An 8,834-nucleotide genomic window follows, 5' to 3' on the forward strand; every position below is an offset into this window, starting at 1 on the left:
CCAGTGGTTCTCAACCTTCCTGATGCTGTGACCCTTTAATACAGTTCCTCATGTTGTGGTGACCCCAACCATAAAATTACTATATTGCTACTTCATACGTATTATTTTGCTACTGTTTTGAATAGTAATGTAAATGTATGATGTGTAGGATATCTGATACATGACCCTTGTCTGGGTTGAGACCACAGGTTGAAAGCCACAGCCTTAACCCCTTAAGATTCTAGTCTACTTACTGTGGCCAGGTCATGTGTTCATGTCTGTGGCCAGTTTTGCCACCAAATTCCTGGCAGATGTCTGTGGTTTAGGATGTAGCTGGAAGCCATGCAGATGTGCATGACCCCAGCTGCACTGGAGGACTTTATCCAGGTCCATAAGTCTACTGCATGCTCTGTTCGAGGTCTGTTCTGATGCCAGAAATCATGCAGAAGTCCATGAGCCAGGCTCCCATAGTCCATAGAAAGTAAATAGGCTGTTCTCACAATAATATGGATGACTGCAGATGCATGGTTGAGAGGAAGGCACATGGAGGACTTCAGTGATGGTCCCCTACCTCCACTCCAGTTCCCCACAATAGTAACAGCCTGGATGGGATCCTATCAGAGAGAACTCTTGGAGACTGTGATAGCAGGTAGAGGTGTAGCCCTCCACAGTAGAGGACTCCAGCAGGGATGCAGGATGGGAAGGACTCGGCTCCATCTAGGGGACAAGCAACTGAGAGCTTAACCACACCCCAGTGAATGAGTGAATATATAGATAACACAAATTGAACTTTGTTTTGCTTTTTTTCCTTCTGTTGTTGTTGTTTGTTTGTTTGTTGAGTGGGTGATAACGAGAATGGGAGAGAGACAGAAAAGGACTGGGAAGCAAATGTTGATAGGTGTATACAGTGTAAAATTCCCCAAAGAATCAATAAAAATATGATATTGGGGGAAAAATAATCTAGTCCATGATGGCTAGACACCTCCCTCCTCATATTCGAAATCCAAGGTATTCTTGACTCTTCCTCTCCTCATTCTGACAGCCCTGGGCAATTCCACCACTCAGCAGGGTCAGGCCCTCTTTGTAACCACTCTCCTTGCCTACTCCTCTTCCCTGGTCATCCCCCTCCTCACTACAATCTCTTTAAAACATGAAAAATATTAGCTTCCAAATCAAAACCCCACAGTGCACCCCTGCCAAATCCCCCTAAGCACAGTCTCCATGTGTCTTCACCATCCCATGAGGATGCCTCTCCTGCAAGACCATAACTTCCTTAGTAGCAACGACTATGTCATAGTGGCTGAGTGCCCACCAGTGTGACCAATCAACACTCACCAGACCTACCCAGCCTTGCTCTTTGTCACCAGAATGTTCTTCTTAAGGGTAAAGGCTTCAGAGCACTTATATAAAATGCACCCATGCATGCTGAAATGTTTAAGAGAGGCATCCATGACCTTAATTCTCCATTCTGTCAAACTGTTTCTGCTTGCTTCTCTGCATCAGGCAAGAAGTCTTCTTGCTACTGATGACATGTCACAAAGATACTTCATCAATATTTTTAAACCAGTTGACCTTGCTATTATCTGATATCCAGTCAGAAAAATAAGTCAGCCTACTTAATACAGAAGTAATTTAATACAAGTTGTTGGTTCCAGACGTAACAGTGGAACTGGAGCCTTTAGCAGATGGTAGCAAGAAGACAGGGGGCTAATGACACTCCCCAGCAGAGAGGAAAGAGAAGGAGCAAGGCTGGGTCACCCTACGCAGCTGGTAGTCTAGGGGTGGCTGGTTTACAATAGAGTTTAAGGTTCGGGGCTCCCCAAACTCCTAGGTTCCTTCTCAATTCCTGTTGTTAATCCTGTTTTTCACCTTATCTTCTTACTCGTGTTAAGCCAAGCTCTGAAGAAGTACAAGCTTCAGGCCTCACAGAATCTGGACCTACCAAGAAATATGGAGGAAATATGGCACTATCAGGAATATTGTCCAAGACCAGAGGTGATAGGCACCCTGGCTTTCTTCCGTCTTCTAGTTTTCTTCTGTATACCCCCAGACTAAAGCCAAACAGAAGCCAGCTGGTGAGAGAAGCCAACTGCTATGACTTCCACGCAAGATGTCCCCCAAAGGTGCATGTGTTCAAACACTAGGTCCCCAGCTGGTGGCACTATTTAGAGAGGCAGTGAAACCTTTAGGAAGTGGGATCCACTGAAAGAAATAGGCTAGCAGATAATTGCTCTCACACCTGCTCCCACTTAAGCCCCCTCTCTGCTTTCTGACCTGTGGAGATGTAGCACACTGTGTTGCAAGCTCTCGTTGTCATCTCAGGCAGAGCCCAGATGCTCTTGTCCCCCTCTGGAGAGTATGTACTTAAACCATAAGCCCCCCTCAAGTTCTTGTGGCAGGTTCTCTCTTACAACAACAAGAAAAGTAACAAACACACAGAGAAGTAGGCATCGCTGCAAGGTCAATCTCTCTGAGACATGGAGGAGAGCAAGGAAGGCTCAGGAGCAGACGCAAAAGCAAAAGAAAAGCCAAGGGCTGGCACCTCAACCTCCCTGAGCCTCCTCTAGACCCAGTGTGAAGGCCGAGGGCAAGGGCACAGACTTACAGGAGCAGACGGCCTGACTATCTCTACCTACTGAGGTCCTGCAGAGAACAGCATCTCCCCATGTATGTACAGCATACATGGCACGGATATATACATGTGTCAATACTATTCTAAAACTCATCATTGTCTCAAAGGCAGTCAGACACTGGGAGGCCACAGTGAATAAACTTATAAAACCTTGAAGCATAAGCCTAAAAGCCAATACACTAATTAATAAACTTTAATAAGAACTAAAAATTTAATTAAATTTTTTAAATGCAATGGTAATAATAGATAAAGGCAATATTCCTATAGCATGGAGTGGCATGTTTATGTCAATCCATTCAATCACTACAGCACATAATTAATAAATGTTTATTCTCTGACAGCTACTCCTAAGCTCTGTTAGCACACTGAAAGTGTGCATGGCCTCTGCACACTTGGGGAGTGGAACGGAATGAATTTACGGTTACACCATAGATAGTTCTAGTATAAAGAAAGAACTGTAAATCACAGCACATAGTCAGGCACCTTTGTGGAGATTGGAAGGTTTGACAGCTTCCCACTTTGGATCAAGGGCTGGTCTCCACCATAATCACAGACCTGGCAGGAAGGCCATGCATGGCTGTTTTCTGGTCAGGAGATAATTTGTCTGACTCGGTTTTTTTCACGCACCTCACTGACCATCGCCTCTCTGCAAATCTGTGAGATTTAGGCTCCACTCCAACCCATTGGTACATAATGTTTACACGAATTGTTCTGAGCCCTCTGGGCTCGAGGTCTGTTCTTTCCCTGCAGCATTATTTCTCAACCTCATCTCTACTGACATTTTGGGGCTGGGTAATTCTTTGTTGTGGGACTTTATCCTCTGAATTGTAGAATTCAGATGACAGCAGACCGCTCCAACCAACCTCTAGGGAGGTAACAACCAAAACCTCCTAAAGTTGACAAATGCCCCCCTGAAGGGCAAACTTGGTTGGTAGAGAACCAACACCCTAGAGAGGCCATCATGTCCACTCTAGCTGTGCAGCCTCAGCTCAGAAAACGGCTTAGCTTCAAAAGAAAGGATTTGTCAGGTTCTAGATTCCACTTTTCCATAGTGCAAAATGAGTATGTGCATGTGGATCTTAGTTATGAGGGACCTGGATGCCACACACTGAGGTGAGTGATGAGAGCACAGGGATTCTGGGCCTTGTTTTTTGCTTGTTTGTGTCACTTGGGAGAGGATTACCATCCCTAGGGGGATGCTTGCATATGTTAAAAAGCACGCCGCTGCACCCACCATCCAAGGGAGAGACCACTGGGAGACTTCCGTGATCAGTAACCTTGAGAGGAGTGCTGGGTGTCTCCAGGTTAGTTGGAATTGTCATTTTCACCTAAGGATGAAGGCTCTGCGGCTATGGCAACTCGTAAGGCCACCTCTGGTCCTTAAAGGATGACATAAATAAACAAGTAGGGGCTAGAGATGGCACAGCAGATAAGAGCACGTGCTGCTCTTCTAGAAGATGCGAATTTAGCTCTCAGCAGTTACAGATCAAGTCTGACAGCATCTAACCACCAGCATCAGGGGATCTGATGCTCCCTTCTGGCCTCAGCAGGCAACTTCCCCTCACATGGACATATTCCCCAACACATACATACACACACACATACGCATAGATTAAAATTTTAATTGTAACAATTTTAAATACAAATAAATAATAGATTAGATAGATAGATAGATAGATAGATAGATAGATAGATAGATAGATAGATAGATAGATGATATTGTGATCTTTTTATTAAGGTGGCCTTTTATCATTATTTCCCTTCCAACCACCCCTGTGTTCTCAGGATCTGCCATCAGACAGGCATGGTACACACCACAGAGCAAACCTTATAGTGAGCTAAACAAGAAGGTATCATCACAGAGGTTTGAAAGCTGTTAAGAATCGCACCACCAGTCATTGATAAGGCTGGAATTAGAACCTCATTTGCTAACACTTATAGCCACAGCTCTTGTCCTGTCCTTGTCTGGCTCAGTTACAAACTAAGATTATTCAAGACAAGAAAAAGTGGTCTCTATAACATGTTTAAAACTCAAGGGAGACCGCGAAGTTCTTTTATTCCAGTGAAGAACTGCCTGGAAGTGGAAATCTGACAACACAGCTCTGGCTGAATGTGTTTTTCAAAATATGCAAGCCTATTTAGAGTAGTATTTGGCCACCATCCTCAAACTTCTAGAGCCTTCCATAATACAGGCAGCTACATGCAGGGTTGAGGGTAAGGCAGAAACCCAAAAATTCTCCTTGGAGGGCTATGCTCCCTGTGAGTGGCTGGCTCAGAGCTGGAAAACATCATTAGCCTCGTTATCGAATCGACCCTAGGGCCTCCTCATTCTGCCCACACTACTCCAGGGGAGTCTAGGACAGGGCTAGAGAGAACAGATTGATGGGGCTGGTCCAAAATACAAATAGTACATTTCCTCCCCAATATGAAAACAATGCTTAGAGCCAGGGTGTAATAACAGGTTCTACTGCCATGGTTGCTTTCATAGAGAGCTCCAACTGTCCTCTGATTGCGCTTCTAAGAATACCAAGTCTGGTTCCCTTCCTCCCTTTCCTCCCTTGCCTTCTTCTCTTGCCATGCTTCACTTCCTTCTTTCCTCTTCCAAAAATCACATCCGGCTTCCTCCTCTGCACCAGACCCCATGTCAGAAGCTAAGGACAGAGATGAGTGGGACTGGGAGCTGCCCTGTCTTTAATCTGGTGGGGAGCACTGTCAAATATAAATTATCCCAAGAGAGTATGGCAAGCACTGAAATAGAACTGTTTTATGTAGTTCTCAAAAGTCTAGCACAGAGTCCGGGAAGATCAGTAAAGTGCTGCGGGCATGAGGATCTGAGTTCAGATTCCCACCATCTAGGCATCCACATAGCCACACGGCCATGTATGCTTGCATCTACATAAAACCTGGACATAGCCATATGTCTCTAATACCAGCACTGGGAAGGTGGAGCTAAATGGATACACAGACCTCACCTGTCAGCCAGCATAATAGACCGAGAGAGCTCCAAGTCAGGGAGAGACTCTTTTCCAATCATAAGGTGTCAAGTGATGGAGGAGACCTCCTGCCTACACACACACACACACACACACACACACACACACACACACACACACATGCCTGTAATACATGCACGCACACACACACACACACATACACACACATACACACACACCTGCCTACATATACACATATCTGAATATACATATATTTGCACACACACTCATATACACATGCCTGCATATACATATATACCAATCTACACACACACATATGCACCTGCCTACATACACTCACACACACACACACACACACACACACACACAGTGGAAACATTCAAAGTATTGTGGAGAAACCATTCACTCACAATTAATAAATGTTGCTTTTCTTTTTGTAACAATTATTTTATTTTTAAAAATTATATAATATATTTTAATAATATTCTTTTGTCTCCCTCGACTCCTCCTAGATTCTCCTCCATCCTACCCATGAACCTTCATGTTTTTCTCTCTCAAAAATAAATAAGAAAAAAATAACAAAAACAAACTTAAAAAATACCAAAACAAAGAGTGCACAACAATACCAAAAAATGTTGTCCAACTGTTCCTGAGCACTTGGGGCCTGCCCTGGGAGGCGGTTGATAAACCCAATGACATTCCATTGTAGAAAACAGACTTCCTTTTTCCCAGAAGGAAACAATTGGGAACAGCTTCTTGATTAGGGGCAGGAGCTCGTGTCTCCTTACCCTTCTTCTCTCTGTTGGGATTTTGTCTGATTTGAACCTGTGCAGGTCCTGTTGTTCTGCCACAGTCTCTGTGAGCTCATATGTGCACCAGTCCTGTTGTGTCTGGATCATGCTGTTTCCTTGGAGCCATCCACCACCTCTCTTTCTGCACCCTCCTCTTCAGTGTAGGTCCCTGAGCCTTGATGGCAGAGGTGTGATAAAGGCATCCCATTTAGGGATCAGTGCTCAGCTGGCCCACGCCTTCTGTACACTGTCCAGCTGTGGGTCTCTGTTAATTCCCATCTACTGCAGAAGAAGCTTCTCTGACAAGGGCTAAACACCGATGCTCTGTTCTTCTATAAGTGTTGCCTTCGCTCATCTTTGAATAAACACAGGTTTTGCTGTTTTGTCTTTTTCCAATTATTTTTGTGTGCATTAACTAATATTACTTTCCAGCCACCCTACAAGTTAGTCACTATTATCTCCATGTCCCTTGTGAGAAAATGGAAGTTCAGAGATGCACGAGTTCTCTCATGAGCTCAGAGCAGAAAGCATAGTCCTTTCAGGCCTCTTCTCTGTCTTCCTGCAGATGTGTGTCCTTCCATGTAGAAGGCACTGCCTCTGTGCATGCCACAAGTCCTGGGGAATAAGTAACCGTATTCATCTGCAGTCTCCCAGGCTACAGTTAGAAAGTAGAAGGTGTGTTCAGGAGGCTCTAGGGTGTTGAGCAGAAAGCAAAATGGGTTTTAATGGAAAAGATTGTTCTACTTATAGCAGCTACAAAAAAAGTGATTCACTCTTCAGGCCTGACATGTTTTAAGAGACAGACATGCCTGCAAATTTGGCCAGACTCATGGGTGCCAGAGGATAATTGACAAAGACCCTAGGGCTTGGTGATCAAGCCAGGACTTCCTCATATTCCTCTCTGGGCTCTCCAGGGGCCAAGAGCAGTGCATAATTAAATCAGATGGCTACAGAGGGGAAGAGATGGGTCATTTTCCCTATAGAGAGGTTTTCTTCTTGGCAAGAAGCAAAATGACACACTTCAGGCAGCAAGAAGATCATTTCCATAAAAGTCGGCAGGGAGGGAGAGAAAATGTGGAAGTTACTGAAAGACAAACAAAGCCCCAATATCATAAACAGAGTATGGAGTTCCCAACCAGAGACACAATTATCTCTTACCTCAAACTTGGACAGGACTCAAGTGAGCATTATAAGAAATTTTCTCATGCACATGAGTAATTGCCCCACTCATTAAAATGTTATAGCTGATCCTCACTTGGAAAGCAAAAATGTGTAGATCCCAATGCAAGACCCTGAGGGGGGCTTTAGGGGCCCCCGGAAGTCCCAGTGGAGAACTACGAGAAAGCACAATGATCTTATAGCAGGTAAATAATGGCCATTGTGGGAAGAATGACACAAAGAAAGGATCATGACACCCCACATTCACAGCAATATTATAGATGCCCTAGATGCCTAGAAAGAATTACATACAGAATGGGGGGAATTCATTTTTCCATCTTATTACTTGGAAGTCTTTCTGCTTGGATGGAAATCAATACCTGTTAAAAAAAAAAAAGAAAGAACCCATGGGATTGATACTAACAACTTAATAAAGGTGTGATTCGTATAAGATTTAATGGTGTGACAAGAGCCACACCAATGTCCTTACCCCATAGCGCTGGGGCATCCAGAAAAGCACAGGTATGGTTTATAAGACTCAGGAGAACGAGTCAGTTGATTGTGAAAGAGCTGATCTTGAAATTTAGCACAAACAAGTCTGTGTTTGAACTCTATGTAGCATTTGGAGAGTGTTCTGGTGTGGTTGCTAATGGTAACATGTATGAAGATGAAGATTCAGGAGGAAAAGGGGCATAGAGAGAAAGCGTAGCCTCTGTGGAGCATCTTCAAGCACAGAATATCCAGCCTTCCAAAGAATGGGAGTGAAGGAAGAGCTTCCAAAACTAAGACGTATTTGCTGCTTTGCTGGCTTCCATTTGTGTGTGAAAGATCCTACCTGTCTCTTGTCCCCTTGTCACTATTAAGGCTATTTGTCACCAAATGTAATAAACGCACCCTTCTGTGACTGAACCCAGGGGTGGAGGTGGGCAAGCATTCTCTCTGGAAGGGTTTAGGCATGTGACGTGTCCTGAAAGAGCTTTGTTCCCAGTTCATCCTCAAGGGACTGAAAAGTGTAAATGTCCGTGCCACTATGGGGTGTGGTGGAAGAGTTGACATCTGTGTAATCTCTCTCAGGAGTGGTGACCCTGATCAACCATCATGCCCTCTGCACTGAGAATGCCTTAGAAGTCCTGAAAATGGTGGTGTCCCCTCAGTAGCACGTGTTCTTCCAGATCACAGGTAGCTCACCTGATTGCTGTTTATAATGCCTATGTTTCTTTTATTATAATAAACTTGGAAAATACAAATAGAGTTAATGAAAACAAAATTACATTTAATAATACCAGAGATAAACATGTATATCACATTGAGTTTGTCTTG

Source organism: Rattus norvegicus, chromosome 5, assembly GCF_036323735.1.
Source record: "Rattus norvegicus strain BN/NHsdMcwi chromosome 5, GRCr8, whole genome shotgun sequence".
Taxonomy (NCBI): domain Eukaryota; kingdom Metazoa; phylum Chordata; class Mammalia; order Rodentia; family Muridae; genus Rattus; species Rattus norvegicus.